General features: G+C 39.9%; 1 protein-coding gene across 4 annotated transcripts in view; it reads left to right on the top strand.

Annotated features, from left to right (window-relative positions):
* Positions 1-16,520, top strand: part of TENM1 (teneurin transmembrane protein 1) — a 322,407-nt gene that overhangs the window by 204,026 nt on the left and 101,861 nt on the right. The window lies entirely within an intron of this gene.

Below are 16,520 nucleotides of genomic sequence, written 5' to 3'. Positions count from 1 at the left end.
AAACAAGATAGAGATGAACCAGGGGCGCGGTGGCATGGGGCCGAGTGGGCTTGTCAGCAACTGGCTTTCTGTTGGCAAGGAGAGCAGTGTAGGGGAAAGGGACCTCGGGAACAGCAGGATGACCATGAGCCAGCACTGGGCCCTTGTGGCCAGGAAGGCCAATGGTACATGGGGTGGATTAGAAGAGGGGTGGTCAGTAGGTCAGAGAGGTTCTCCTGCCCCTCTGCTCTGCCCTGGGGAGACCACACCTGGAATATTGTGTCCAGTTGTGGCCCCTCAGTTCCAGAAGGACAGGGAACTGCTGGAGAGAGTCCAGTGCAACCACGAAGATGCTGAAGGGAGTGGAGCATCTCTCGTGTGAGGAAAGGCTGAGGGATCAGGGGCTCTGGAGCCAGGAGACTGAGGGGTGACCTCATTAATGGTTATAAATGTATAAAGGGTGAGCATCACAAGGATGGAGCCAGGCTCTTCTCAGTGACAACCAATGGTAGGACAAGGGGCAATGGGTGCAAACTGGAACACAGGAGATTCCATTTAAATATGAGAAGAAACTTCTTCCCGGTGAGGGTGTCAGAGCCTGGCCCAGGCTGCCCAGGGAGGCTGTGGAGTCTCCTTCTCTGCAGACATTCAAACCCGCCTGGACACCTTCCTGTGGAACCTCAGCTGGGTGTTCCTGCTCCGACAGGGGGATTGCACTGGAAGAGCTTTCCAGGTCCCTCCCAATCCGTGACATTTGGTGACAATGTGATAGGAAGGGTTTTTCTCTGTGACAGGAATACAGAGTGCCTGATGGAGTACCAGCAAGAGCAGTAGTGTCACCAGAGCGCACGTTCCTCCAGGCACAGGTTGGAGTTAGCGTGACTCTCACCTGAGACACTGAGCACTTATCAGGCTCATGCGATGAGGGAATCCACAACTCTCAGAGACACTGAGAGGATATAAAAAAAACCCTAATGGTCTAAATTCAGTGACTGATGAGGAAGAAGACTCTGTCAAAAAATCTTTAAACAAAAATGACCATCCATTCTCTCACGCTGAGATAAAAACTCTTTTCTTTCTTAGATGACCATCAAGGTTTGATCCCACTGAATTTGATTAAGAGTTGAAATGGATTTCCTATGTGCTTTGTACATTTACATTTTGTTTTCTTGAAATGAATGCACTCTGGCCATTTTACTCTGTAATGGAGCATGTCATTACCAATGTATGTGCTACTATATTTTTCCCCTATAAAGCTCGCAAAACCAGAATCTCAGATGATAAGTAGCGCATCTCAGTACAGAATAGATCCAAGTGACAGGTTTGCTGAATACTGTGGAATACAACCAGTCGTCCAAGTCACCAATTTTTCTTAGAAATCATCATTCAAAAGAACACTTGGAACAGTATAAATTTCCATGCTGAGCTTTAAAGTGTATGGTTATGATCTTTAAGTTGGGACTTATGAAGCGTCACACACCATGATAACTTTGTTTGTTACAAAGACCCTGCATTCATTCTACGCTCCAAAATTAATGCATGCAAATTCAGTCTGACACTGTCAGATATGGTACTGGCTTTGATAAGAATTGACTTTTTATTGACTTTTAGCAAAAGCCTGGTTGCTTGCATTTTTATACGTGTTTTATTATTTGTTAAAAATATTCCCTGAAGGTTAGTAATATAGTAGTACTTCCATTAATGAAGCAAATAATTAGGCTAATTAGGAAAGGCACTAGCTGCATCTAATTTTTAACTCTCAAAATATGCAAACTAATTCTGTTCTACTACAGCATTATTGTAGCTCAAAAAGATATGCTAATCTCCAATAGGTCTGTTATGTCGTGGGGCAGTTAGATATTAAATAAGGGAGCAAAGAGCTAATAAATAACTGCAGTGAAGAGGCTTTTATCTGGTGTGCTAGGATCATAGTTTCCATGTTTGTCTCACCTCCAAAGCTGTTTTGATTAATTTTTAGAAGAAAGGTAACTTTTTTCCTTACCTCTGTCAACCAAGTAGTGAAAATACCTCTCTTATCCCTCCTGTCTTCTGAGTTATCAAAGACTGCTTTTACAACCACCAACAGGCATCTCTTTTTATAGGTAGACACTTCAGATTTCCCCTTTCAAATATATCTTTTTTCATAGGTGTTAAACTAGATTCAGGATTGTTGTGGCAATACAGTGACTGTTAGACTGAAGTATAGATGTTCGTATGCACTTGAGATTTTCTTCCTAGTATCAGTGTGGAACAGCATGCTGGAAGTAGAGCTTGATTTTAGTGAGGAAGGAAAACATCAGGTGAGTGAGGCAACAAGGTCAGAATAAAAGAGCTGTCATATGCGAACGGAAAAAACCATGAGGTTCTGTACAATGAAGAGGGTGTAGAGGGTGAACCACAGACTGCTCGTCTGACAGCAAAGAAAGCTTTGCCACTGGTAGCTGAGCAGCGTCTCAGCGCACCCCGAACCTTGCACTCTGTGCTGCATCGTTGTCAGCACTGAGAATTTGCCTTTCTGTGTCGCCTTGAAGGAAACAGGCTCCTGTCCTGATAATTTCTACATTCCCCAGCAAATTCCAAGTACTTCCAGAATGAAAGGATAAATTATTTTAAGTTTTGTGTTTTTTCCTAAATAGAAACAAATGTATCTTACTGTACTTTAAAAAGGAGGAATAGCAAAGATGTCAGTATACTTTTGAGTACGTTACCTGAGATACTTTGTGGCGCACCCGGAGTGCGATGAGCCATCTCTAGGATACCTTCCCCTAACTGCCCATCTCTAGCTCTTCAAACAATAAGAAATTCCATTGTATGAGTGGCAGACTGGGGAAAGACAGAAATCAGTGTGGGCATGGAGGAATAGAGAAGGGTGACACTGTGATCCATGCATATCCTGAAGGATTGCCGATGTTTGGAGCCCCAGCTCTGGAATTATTGATGGATTTTAGAGGCTGGAAAAGACCATGGTGTTCATGCTGTTTGATTCTTCTGTAGGACATGTACCTAGAAAAATCATCCTTCAGTTTCTACTTGGCACAAAATTTCTGTTTAGTTTTTAGAAATTCAACCTTCGCACAAAGACTGAAAATAAAGGGTAGTCTACTATGTCCTTAGGCAAATTGTTTCAGTTATGTCTGACTCCCTCTGCTAAAAAGTGTACCTTCTACTCTCAGTCTGAATAGGTGAAAAGCCTTACAATTGTGTATCTTACTGTGAGGTGAAAGACTTTCAAATTCTTTGTCAAATTCATTGTAATTTTTGTCCGTAATGTTTATTAAAAAAGCAAAAATTTTAGATCCATTTGCTTCTCATTATGCTGCATACACACACAGCTCTCTCTCCAATCCTCTTTTCTTCCTCTTTGTCTTTCTCTCTCTCCCTGTCTCTATCTCCACCTCCACAAGAAGAATAATGCCAGAATTATGTATTTCTTGGATTTTGAGCAGGCCTTGTGGGAAGTATGACTGAGCACATAAAGTATGTGTTTTTCTTTTCCTACTGCTTCATAAAAATAATTGCACCAAGGGAACGCTGAAATACCACACTTAAATATTCAAAGGTCAAAGAAAGGTAAAAGAAGATACCTGCACCTTAACTAACTCATATTTCCCGTGTTTCTTATGAAACGGGTTTCATTTTTCACACTTAAAGAAATGCTATTTTGCTAAGAATGTATGGCCTGATCATTTAAGCAGTGACTTGCTCTTGTGTGTATGCTTGTTCTTCTGCACAATTGCTGTACTAAAGACAATGCCTTTTTCTAAGCTACTGGGCTGTTCAGATCAGATTCTACAGGAAATTGCATTTTGAGAGTATTTAGATATAACAGACACTGAACTGTGACATGATTTTATCAATTGGTTGGTAAGAAGTGGCTAGTTTAAAAAAAGGTGAAATGTATATATGGTTATATATATACAGAGAGAGAGATATTCGAGGGAGCACATGCACAAAAGCATGGAGTATTGGAGTTTCTTTGATTTACTTCTAGTGGTATGGGTTCTAAAAGGTACTGTCAAAATGAGGAGGCCATCGCTATAATCCACCTAAGTATTGCAAAGTTCATCTTCGATGCTTCCATAGAAGAGTATGAATTCTGGTATTATCCACTTTTTTGGGGTAAGCAGCTAAATGTCTCAGATTGTCCACTGAACTTTTGCAATGCTTTTTCTGAAGAGCTTTTCCTTTCTGTTTAGATGTTATGTCTGTTTTTAAGGATTTAATGTATTCAGTAGAATAGAATAATTCAGCAGACATCATCTGTACTACAAGGGCTGGTGTAACTAGGGCAGCCCTACTTTGTGATCAGAGTTCAGGATTACTATTCAATCAAAAAATATCTCCAGTGTTAGAGATGTTTCTTACACTGTGGCTATGGAGAAAAGCTGTGTGGCACTGAATTAACCACCGTGTAACCAGTCCAGAGTCCAGCCGACTGACTGCCCTGGTGAAACTGTCCTGCATGACCTGTCAGCTTGAGCATCTTTTATGTATGAGGATTAGCTGGCAATCGGGCACCTTGGTGGCATTGCCACCTGGGCCCATGCTGTTCCCAGCTATGAGCTAGGGAGAACAGATGCTCGCTCCCAAAATCATTGACATCCTCTCCTGATGTGGCCATTACTGCATCTTCTAGCCAAAAGAGTGGTGATTCTGAACTGCTTCACAATCTTATTGTTATCATCAGAGGCCTGAGGCCAGGCTCACTTTCCTTGCACTGCTTTGATTCCCAAAGTATTTCCAAACCAGAAGAACCACAGCCACAACACTCCTACAGTTCCGCAGAGTCCAAGCCTGTTTTGGCTAGTCGCCATAACACAGATGTCCAGAATAGTCTCTGCTCTGGTGTGTGGACTGCCAAAAACTGATCTCACTGCACCACCTCCAGATATTCCTTCTGGATCCAAAGTTCTTGTTGCCATCTTTTGAGGTCCAGAAAATCCTCTTACAGAACTCCAAAACAGCTGGCAGGAAATGTTTTCATCATGTTTGAGTTGGTTCTCAATAGCAGTAACTCAATATGGTTTGAAAGTTGCTTAGACATTTAGTATTGCTAATCCTACACTCCTTGTAGGACATAGTTGGAGGACACAACCTATTTTGGCTTCTTATTCAGCTCTGTCAAGATCCAGTCTGTCAACATTAGTTGAATATCTGTTACAAACATATTTGGCTCAACATTGAACATCCACGAAGAGTCATTTTCTTTTGTTCCTTCAGATTTCAAGATGCCTGTTTGAAAAATCACATGGTTTTCATTCAGGTTTTGCCTTGCAACCCATGCACCTCTTCCTTATCAGCTAATGTTCAGAGCAGATGCTTCTGATTCTTTTGCCTGATTTAAGCAGCACTACCTGGTTCACTCTGAAAATATTGACACATCTTTAGCTACAGCAATCAAAACAACATTGACAGGTATTCTTTCTATATCTGTATGTGACATCAGGAGGAAAAAAAATTATCTATACCTAAGGTTTGGTTCATTATATGAGCAAGATTAAAGGCTTTAGTTTTTCTATATGATTATACACTGACACATGCTTACCCTGATGGAGATGGATTAGCCTATTTGTGTGTCCATTCTTGCCTAAAAGTAAGAGAGGCACGGCTGTTATGGCCAGGCTAAGTTGATCTCAGGCAGAGGTCCACAGATATTTTGATTCTCAAAGTATTTCCAAGACAAAAAGAAACAGCAACAGCACTGCTAGAGTTGCATACTGTCCAAGACATTGACTGCAGCAGTCATACCTATCATACAGAACATAAGCAGTCTTCAAACATTTGAATGGCTTTAGCTCATGCTGTCAAAATAAAACAAAACACTAAAACCCACTATCTGTCCAATCATTAGTTTGTAGAAAAACAAACACCTGTCTGATATAAAGCACTGAAAATGAAAAACCCGTGATAATATTCACAATAGAAATGTGAGCATTCTGTGTTTGAATTAATTCCTTACTATCTTGTTTATTGCTTTGCTCATTTAGTTCTAGTTTTTCCTAGTTTGGTCATCTTCTGGCAAGTCGCACAGAACCGTCCAAAGACATTTGGCCATTACCAGTTAAGCCACCTGATAGTGGACATGGCCAAGAGAGATATAGAGGAGATTGGGTTCTGTTTCTCATTTAGTATCCCCCCTCATCTAAAAGATGTGACTGGAGAACAGGCTTTCCTTCCTTTGTTCCAGTTGAGACTGATTATAAAGATTTTTTGTGAAAACTACCTGTGCTGCGAAAGATCGTCCTTGGCCTATTTCAGAGTATCGGCATCATTGCACCGTACTGAACCCAGTTATGATTGGACGTGACAATCCATTGTTAAACATATGGCTTAGTTGACCTGTGGAGCGTGGATGTGATTTAACGCATACATGACAAAATAAAACAGGAGGATGGAAGACTGATAGTACCCTATTTTAATGTCACCAGAACTTCAGTATTGTCAACTTTCTACTTACAATCTTTGTTGCTTTATTTATAGGCTGTCATCCAAAATCCCTTGATGTTAATGAGTTGTCTCCCTTTGAGGCTCATAGACAGTTCATTTCAGAAAGAGAAACTTGTGAACACTGACTGCTCGTGTCAGCTTGAAGGGAAGCTCTGGCTAATTGAAGGTGCAGCATCAACAAACCAACCAAACAAAAAAAAGTCATCTTGTGTTCTCAGGTTGACACCTTTAACACAGAGCCTTGAAATTAAGGGAGTGAAACATCAAGAGAAAATGGATGACAGAGTTGTTTAGTGGGGCAGAGCCTTAGCGAACATAAATTAGTGTAACTGCAGTGATGCCACCAGTGCAATCCCAGTGTGTTTCAGGTGAGAATCCAGCCCCGAGTCGCTAATTAATTGCAGCACTACGCCTAAAATGTAGACTGAAAAGTAATGAAATCTGTGACAGAGCTGATGCCTCTGACATCCTGTCCTGTATTCATTTCTCTAGACTCTATTCAGACAAAGTAGGCCAGTGCCCGTCCTATTCACTCCAGGACATTTGTCATAATTCCACTGAATCCATTTATACCACTGAAGCAACCTAATTATGATTGGGAAAAGAAGACTGGCAGTTCTTAGTCACAAAAACATTCATCCTAAAATGATTATATGGAGATGGTATATATTTAGCATACCTATTTTTGGTTAAGCTCTCTCTAGCAAGATTGGTGGTAATTTTACAAAGGGTAAAAATGGATCAGCAGCCTCTTCCTTCGGTATCTTGCAAAGCATAAATCCTCTTTAAAACTGAAGTGCTTTGAAAAATGCAAAATGTTGTAATTGTTGTAAATTGATATGTGCAGAGTAGAGTAATTTTAAAATCATTAGAAGTATGCATTTTTTAAAGTAAAGTGCTTCAAAAAGAGATGAAGGCATAATACAGTACATTAATATAGTTCAAGACATCTCAAATTGATTTCAAAATTAAACATCAAAAACTGCAACTTGAAAAAATAATTAGGTAAAACCATTTCATCGCAATCAGAAAACTCTTCAGGTTTCGGAAATTGCAAATTATGGGTGTCAGTCATTTTGATTTGCCAAGGACAAGGATATTCAGTACAAACAACATGCAGTAGTGAAAATAGCCTTGAAATTTCCTCGATACGTGATGTAATCTGTCATGTATTTTCTCTAGACTGCTCTGTTCCATGCTGCTATTTCTACTCCCTATTTTACACAAATCTCAAGAACTTTTTAATTACACTATAACCATCTTTCATTATTTTGTTCTGAAGAAATGATGGACTGACTTAATTTCATCTAACTGTCCTCTTTCTTTAATTTGTGAGGAGCTTTGACTATTACTGCTTCGCTAATTAAAAGGATGATTGAAGTTTCCCCTGCTGTACATTGTCTGACATTGTAGAAAGACTCTTCTTACTACTGTATATTTCATTGAAAAGAAAAAAAACTATGTGTGACTAGTTTGATTTGTATCTCCTGTAGAGTTGCAAGAGTTTGCAAAAAGATATCTGGTGAGCAAGATTTCTATTAAAAACTTAGGAGTTAAAGATTGGAACATTTAATATGTGTTGCTGGAGAATTTAAAACATGGGAAATTTAAGGCAGTGAGGAAGCACTTCAATAAAAATTAATTCTCCTGCATGTTGAAATCAGTCCAGAGGGAACCAGAAATACCTGATGTGGTCATGTATTGATTTACGAAATAGGATAAGTCAAGGGTATGAGATACACAATGAGGAAACTTGGGATGTTTTTCAACTGATTGCTGCTTATTTTGCAGATATGCCAAACATAATGGCTCTTTCCTTCACTTTTTCTTCCTGAAAATTAAGTTTCTTAATCTATTGCTGTCTGCACCCCATTCAGCAATTATTGGAAATATTCCTCATTCGAATGTAAACACAATTTACTTAAGTCAGCTTTTGTGAATCCTGGTCCCATCCATGAAAAGGTGTTGCACTGGGTGGAATCCACTGACCCAATTTCAGATGCTTCTGTCCCGGCAGCTCTTCCCACATCTAAGGGCAAAATACCTGAATTGCTCTGGCGACAGCAATACGGTCCTGTTCATCCTGCCTTCCAGGAACTTCACAGGGACGTTCCTCGCTGTATGCATGGGATCGCATCTCTACAGCGAGTCCGTTGTGTCCAGGACCTGTCCAACTCCATGTGTTTTGTGCTAGGCCAGCTCCAGTAGATCTATTTGGGCACTGATGAGAGCTTAACATAAAGCTGTTAATGACCTCAGTTGGGTGATTAGATAGGAGCAAAACCTGGCAAATAAGTGGGATTTTAATAGTAATTCAGGTGCCAAAGCTGTTCAAGCACCTCCGTATTTAGTTAAGCTAAACAAAGGGTTTAAATTTTGGCTTTAGACATTTAAAGTTGTGGTTGGATGCCTGCATCCCTTTTTGCATCTCAACCTTATCACCTACATGGTGGTCAGTCTACCAGACAGTGATTAAGAAGCATAATTAAGCAAATGACAGGATATATTATAGTATGGGAAAGGACTTTTGTAAATACTTATTGTTCAAGAAAATATCGAAATCTGAATACGAAAGACTTGTACTCCACAAGAATACTTTATAAAAGAGGTCTCTAAAGTAGGGAAGTTACGGGAACATTCTGATGGTGTTGTGGATGCTGCAGTGGAGGGGGGAAAACAGCCTAAATGGACAACAGAATGGTATTGACATACAAAATCTTCAACTTTTAGTTTGCTAAGCCAAACCCAGTGACAAAACTGACAAGTTATCCACACCAACAACGCTGAAAGAAGGGTTCTTGTGTTAGGAGAGAGCTTCGCTTCCTCACAGCTGGGAAAGCACAAATGGCAATTGTTAGAACAAGAGTATAAAAAAGCATTAGAATAACTAAAGGTGTTGTCCTGCAGTGACTTTCAGAACACCTATTATGCAAAATATGTTGCATCGGTCCCTGAAAAGCAGATATCTATAATATTATCTGTTATTCTCATGGTAAGAATTCTACAAAAAAAGCTATAATTTCAATATGCTTATGCAGCAGAGCCTATGAAGTTTAACTTATCTCTGAAAATAGAAATTGCTATTGATAAAAGTCAAAATCATGGGAATTTTATTTTCTCCAGCATATTGCATTTTTAATCTTTTTGATTGTGTAGATTGTTGCAAGGGTAATGTATGTAGACATCTGAGGAAGTCCTGGTCTCTGCTCTCTTTAAGGACTTCTGCTTAAATGTTTAGGCTTAAGTAATACTTTTTAAATAAAATTAGATTTATAGTAGTTATGCAAGAACATTTCAGTGGTGATAGAGCAAAAACTGCTTGTGTATTGTAGCTGCAGTATAGTTTCGAGACTGTTTAAATAGTATCTGTCACCTTGTGGTCCAAAATAATTTTCTGATGGACTGCAGAAAGCTGATTGTTCAGATGGCACATTTGTATTTTCAGCTCCTGCTCTGGCCATCCATGCACCCATCACGAAAATGCGGTGCCTCTGTCAGCTCTGCAAGCGAGAAGCAGCAGGTATCTGTGGGCAGTATGTGGTGGGGCAGCATGTCCTGGGAACGAGAGAACTGCCTCGGCAAAGCAGAGTTTGCATGGGCAAGGAGGGACATGAGGAAGGGATAAGTTAGTGGAAAAATGTAGGCAGCGTAGAAGGAAGAGAGCGAGCAAAATAATAAAGGATACTCATTCACTTCTTGAAATCCACAAAGCACTATTGCAGTTGTACCAGGGATGTGGAGGGGTGGGACAGCCAGGGTCGCGTGCCCCAGGTGCTGCTTCTCCCTGGTGCAGGAAAAATGCAAGTCATGAACTGCAACTTTGCTGTAGCAGCAACGAGACAGAACAGCAGCCGCCAGATGCGTGTTGCTATTTCTGTGTGTGCCGCTGACACAGAGGAAGTTATGGTTTGTTTACTGGGAGCTGCTTCCTCTCTGCCTACTCATCTTCAGAAGCACAGCAATGACCATAGAATGTTTGCTCCTTGTCCATGTAAGTGGTATTTATAGTCAGTCATTGAGCACTCTATGACTTTTGCTAGTTGAGGCTGCACTCTTGCAGGGCTTGTTGTGCCTGGCTGTTGAGTTTGTTCAAGACACTATTTATGCTAAAAAGAGAAGGAGCAAGGCCAGCTTCTTCAGCTGATTTTGCTTTTGATTGCAAACCTGAGATGTTACTTAGAAGCTGGTAATGACTTTTAATTTCTCATATTAGTCTTTTCTGTGATACAAATTGATTGCTGAAAACAGAGTTAATAAGGCTCATTTTAGTTGATCCACTGCTTCTGGCTCTCTATGTATTCCAGCTCTTCACTGAAAAGAAAATTTAAGAAATGGAAGTATGTCCTTCTAAAAGCATCCAGTCCTACCATGTTGATTTAGATTCCGCAGGTCACTGACCACTTTTCTTCTGAGTGCCAACCCTATGTCTGGTTTGGGTAACAATGACATCTGTCTCACTTTTGGGTTGCCATTACTTCTACACAGGTGAATCTGAATAGATGTTCCTGTAATACGTGATGAAGTAGTAACAGTGCCCACCTTTTCAGTATTTTGAGCCCTTCAGAGATATGAATAGTGACATACATCTTTGTTCCTGAAGTCAGCAGGTACATCTAACGTACAGAGCGTGTGACCTGGGTGAGGTAACCACTGAACTGGAGCAGCATTTGTGAGTGGACCCGTATTCAAAGGTCTTCCTGTAAGCCAGTGAATTAAAGATAGCGCCTACTCTTTGCAAATAGTGCCTAAGTAAATCCTTACTTCTTTACTGAATATTACTAATTAAATGTACTAATTAAATAACTGCGTAAAACTTGATGCTCTGAGCAGAGCCATACTCAGTGTTAATAATACAATATTATTTCTGTGTATCATGAAATATTTAGTACTTATATAAAGATGCACTGTGATCTACTCAGGCAATCTGGTAAACCTTTGCTGAAAACAGGTGTCTCAAACATCTTTACTTTCTTTTGCTGCTGTATTAGTTCAGGCTGTAGCTGTGAGACAGCTTTATTAAATGTACCTGCTGAGCCACCTTTACCTGTTTCCTTTTTCCCTACAAAGCCATTTGGTCGCTCCCCATGTTTCTCATCGTTACCATAGGCCTCATGCCTTTCCTGATTCTCATGGTCTGTCACATACTCAACAGGTTTCCGATTTTTCCTACACAACTGGCTTTTCAGCCCACAGAACCGTGGATTGCATTTTCCCCTCTGTGGGTGAACACAAAGACATAGCTTTCATAGCTTTCATCTCACTCATTACTGCTCGTGATACATTGTTCTGGACTGCTTTCTTACTAGTCTCCTGATCAAATAAAATATCGAACGGGGCAGACGTTGCACAGCGTTTCCTTTTGTGGTTCTCAGTGTATTGTGAAGGATTTCAGAGCTCGTTAGTCAGAATATGAATCTCCAGTGACGACCGTATTCTCACTGATTTACAACATATACAACTTGAAATCAAACAGTGGAGGCAAATTATAAAACAGGACCAAATTTGACAAGGAAACTCCACATTTACTTGGGAAACAGTATTTAAATAATGTCCTGGTCAGAATACTGTGTGGTTCTCCTCACCCTTGTGTCAGTCCAATCTTACTTGCTATTAGGCTACACTTCTGCTCATTTATTTTAAAAGCTTTCCACAAAGACCTTGTCCAACCTGCCAACCTGTATCATCTCGAAGAAAGAGACAGGTTCTGCAGCTGAAGTCCCTTGTGTGGCAAGCACAGCCTAATTGTATTCTGCTTTACACCCCTGCTGTGGCTGGGTAAACAGAGATATACCCAATGGCAAATGAGTCGTCCTTTTCAGTCGTATCAGTTTTCAAAGCTTTGGCTGCCTGAAATGAAATATCTGTTAGTATGTTTACCGTCACCAGTCCAGATTCATCAGGCTGTATTGATTAAATTTTTGCACTGTAAAAATACCATTTTGAACCACAGCAAAATCGATAAAGGGTGAGGTTTTTTATATATATATACAAATTGGATTTGGATCAGGAAGAAAATATTCTTCATCAGATGAAAAATAAAGCTGAAAAGAAATGTAATAAAAGATCTCAGAAGGGGCAAAAGTTTCTTTGTCATTTCCCCCACCTCTTCTGTATTTGCCCTTTGGACTTTTCTGTCTATCCAATGATTGCTTTTCTACACAAACAAATATTCAGGTAAATCGAAGCTCTCAGTTTGGAAAAGATACTTTCAAATAGGTGTAGCATTATCAGAAGCTACACTACAGTTCTGTTAAAAATGCAGTTAAGTTCATATAGTTTGAGATACACAATAGTGTTAATGGCAGCCTTCCTACTGGAAGCCAGAGGAGCTATTTATAGAGTACTTAATGCATCAGAAATAAGTTCAATGAGATGATGGTAGGATTATTTCCAGAAAGCAATTAAAACCGTCACTAGATTGATGATGAAACATTCTGAGTAACAAGCAGTGATGTGGCATTTTAGTTCCAGTTGTTTTATTTTATGTGTTGTGGCCTGTGGTAAGAAGATAAGAAAGGTAGTTAGATATCTGTGAGGCAACACGTCAGAAAGGTTTTCTGCATAAATCTTGCAGTAGAAAGGTTTAAAATGAAATGGTGTTTGGGGAATCAAGAGGTTTTGGAGAAGTTTTGCCTTTGGTAGCAAGAGTTGATCATTGTGCGGTAATTGTGTCTGAATCATCATAAATAATAGGTCTGTGTGAAGTTTAGATTGCCCCATTTTGTTCTGAAGACACTGACTAATTCAATAGTACTTTTCTGCAACTCTTGTCTTTTAGAGGAAGACCCGATTTCCTGAAGTGCCTCATTGCCTCCTGGGATAATTCAGTTCATAACATGAAGAAGAGTGCCAGGATTGATCCTTTATTCAGTTAGAGTGATTTCAGCTGGGCTATTTTTCAGTTGCCAGTGAGGCCACCCAAAAGCATATTTACTAGAATCATTACTTCATGCAAAACCAATACATCTACTGAAGATAGCAAACAGAGTATCAGTCATGTAATCATGAGAAAAGAGCATAATTAATATGAGTCTGAGTAACAGAAGACATCAAGAAGACACAAGAAATGAATGATATTTAAGGATTTTAGGGAATGTTCATGTCTGTGTAAGGCACGGAAACCTGTAAATAATTGTAATATCCTATGAGCCTCTGTAACATTGTTCAGAGCCAGAAATGAGGGCAAATACAATTTGGAGTAGGATCTGTTTTCTCCTTGAGAATTCTTCCAAAATCATTCCTCTTCTGCTTAACATGGCTTTGTATGTCTGCTGCAGTCTCTTCCTTCATGGCAGTGTCAGGAAGGATAAATATCACTAGCTGGGTACATTCAAACATTCTAGTCTGATAACAAACTGTTACAGAAAACTATTTCAGACATAGATTTCTACAGTTGGGTGAGGTGAACCTCACTTTGTGTCTTTTGTTGTGATGGACCACAGAGTCCCGCTTTGTGCAAGAGCAAAATCTTTGGAAAGTTACTGTGGAAGTGATTTTGGAGGTATATGTGAGAATAAATTCCACGCAATAGTTTTGCAGTGTTCATGTAATTAACGTTAACGTGTTGCTTGGAATTTATTCACTCAGATAGAACAAACTGCTCCAGCTCACAAATTCTGGCGCTATTGCGAGATACCCTTTAATGTATTTTATTGTCACATGTAGGAATGCGATGCATGGAGAGAAAGACAATAAAATAGGTAAACTAAACTATGCATGTAGATATCTAGATACTTGTCAGAACTGTGTGTTATTTTAGTATTCTGACAGCAGAGCAGTAAGGGGGTTGGTTGTTTGCTTGGTTTTTGCCAAAAAATTGTCAGCCACTCAGTGATGATCTATCGTATTGATCAGACTTCTGTGTTGTCTCTGCAGAAAATCTGTCCCTTGACGGTTTATTGGCTTAGCTGTGGTTAGCTAAAAATGTAAAATTGCACGCTTAACTGACATACTGTGACGCTGTTGGAGAAGTCTAGATTAGGTGCACTTACAACATTCACATTGCCAAAAGAGCTTATTTAAATTGGGAAAATAATATAAGCTGTACCATAAAAATAACATCTCTTCAAGTACAGATATGTAAAACGTGCTATCTACATCAAACCTCTATAGTGCACCCTTTCAGGTAACGTTCTCTAGTGGGGACAACTTGCCATTAGGTTTTACTGAAAAATAGCTCAAGTGCTTTTTGAAACTCCTGAAATTTTAAATTTTTGAATTTTTTTGTGGTGTAAAAAATTATATTAATAAAGTCAGCAGCTGCAAATGAAAGCTGCAAATGAAAGCTAGAACAGAGTTGTCTCCAGGACACAGCAGGAAGGTAATTTAAATAGTTCAGGAACATTGTTGAAATTATCATGCACACTTATTAAATGCGATGTATATTTAAATTGAAAAAACTTTATTAGGCCTAGATAGGTGATTTTTTTGCTGCCTCCAGCAGTTAAGCTTATTGGGTGAAAGTCAGGATAGATTAATTTCTAATCTTCATGGAAAACCACTTATTAAAAAATGGATAGCAGAATTATGAATGTGATACATAAGGTTCAGACTATCTGTAGAACAAGACTCACCACCGAATGTAAAGAAAAGTAAAATGGAAGTATTTTTGTAGTATTGGACCACTTTTATTTACATATAGTTTTGTATTCTTAGCATGATTTTCTATGAGTTATTTCTGAAACATGTCAAATTAACTAAAAAAATCTTCCCTTATCATTACAAATTATAAAATATTTAGCTTTAATTTCCCTTTTCATATCACATAAGTAGAAAGTTATTATAAAACACATTTGAAAGAACTCATTGTTGACTTAGGTAATTAAAATGAAGAGTGTGGAGTGAATTTTTAATGCTTTTTAGATTAGCTCAGGAATGATCAACATATTTGTCTCCTTCTCAAGAATATGTAGAAACAATGCTTCACTGTTCACATTTGCCTTCTTCCAGTAAAATTAATAAGCATCCAGAATTAAGGACATGTCAGTAAAAATTCTAGACTGAGCCGAACATTTTTTTAAGTCTCTTATTCATTAATTGGTGTAAGGCTAAGGACTCTGAGTTTTAGATTTGGTAAAGACTGTATTAATAAGAAGCTGCAGGGGTTGGCTGAGGCCAGTTTCCCAGCATGTTGCTTGTCGTTATCTGCAGAGCTGGGGGTTTTTATAAATAAGGAAATTAGCTTTCCAACCCTACACTTAGAGAACCTTGTTTTGCTTGCAAGGCGTACAGGTACAAAAATTGAAACAGGGCTGTGAATTATTGTGAATTAGAGTGAGTGTTGGTTTCATGGGAGCCAGGAAGGTTTACACCTGCTGAGGATCTGATGCCAGCCACACGCCAGCCTGCAGCGCCCCGCGCTCCACGGGTCCCGCCAAGGGACAGGCAGGCTGGGCAGTACGTGTGCCACTGACCAGCCACAGAGAGGAACAGGAGGGAAGAGGTGGCTTTTGTGTGAGCCCACAAGCCTTACAACACAGTTGAGGGATTTAACGGATCGTGTGTGTTGCACTGTGCATTGTGAGAATAATCAATGTTAATGCAACAGCATAACTACAGGCTTGAGATAGAATATCCCTGAGCTGACTTTCCTACTGCAAACGATAACCTCTTACGTTAAATAAGCTACCTCCCCCATGCTCTTGTCCTTTGCTGTCCTGTCTGATGGCACAGCTTGTGGCTCCTCAGGAGGACGGTCCCCATCCGGGCTGTGACCTGCATCTCCTCCCTGGCCCTGCCCATGGTGCTGCTTTGGGCCCTCAGTGGGCTGATCTAGCTCAGCAAGCTGTCACATATTAACCCAGGAAAATAAAGTGAATCATTACCTGCCAGTTTCATTATCCGGATCAGCTCACCACAGTTCCAGATAAGCTGCAGATAGAGCCAGGAGATGGATGGAGACGAGGAGGAGTGGAATAGTTGTTTCAATCAGAGGAGGCATCTTTGGCTGTCTCAACTGCTGCACCTACCCACAGCTCCAAGCCCTTTCCCTGCTGTGCTGGCCCCTTGTGCAGTACTCACGGCATCTCGGGTGCTTCCAAGTCCTGTAGGACCTGTTGCTATGAGAGGAGCAAGATGTTCTCTTGAGCAGAACA

The sequence above is a fragment of the Patagioenas fasciata genome, chromosome 11 (assembly GCF_037038585.1).
Source record: "Patagioenas fasciata isolate bPatFas1 chromosome 11, bPatFas1.hap1, whole genome shotgun sequence".
Lineage (NCBI taxonomy): Eukaryota > Metazoa > Chordata > Aves > Columbiformes > Columbidae > Patagioenas > Patagioenas fasciata.
This window is presented reverse-complemented; position numbering and strand designations above follow the sequence as displayed.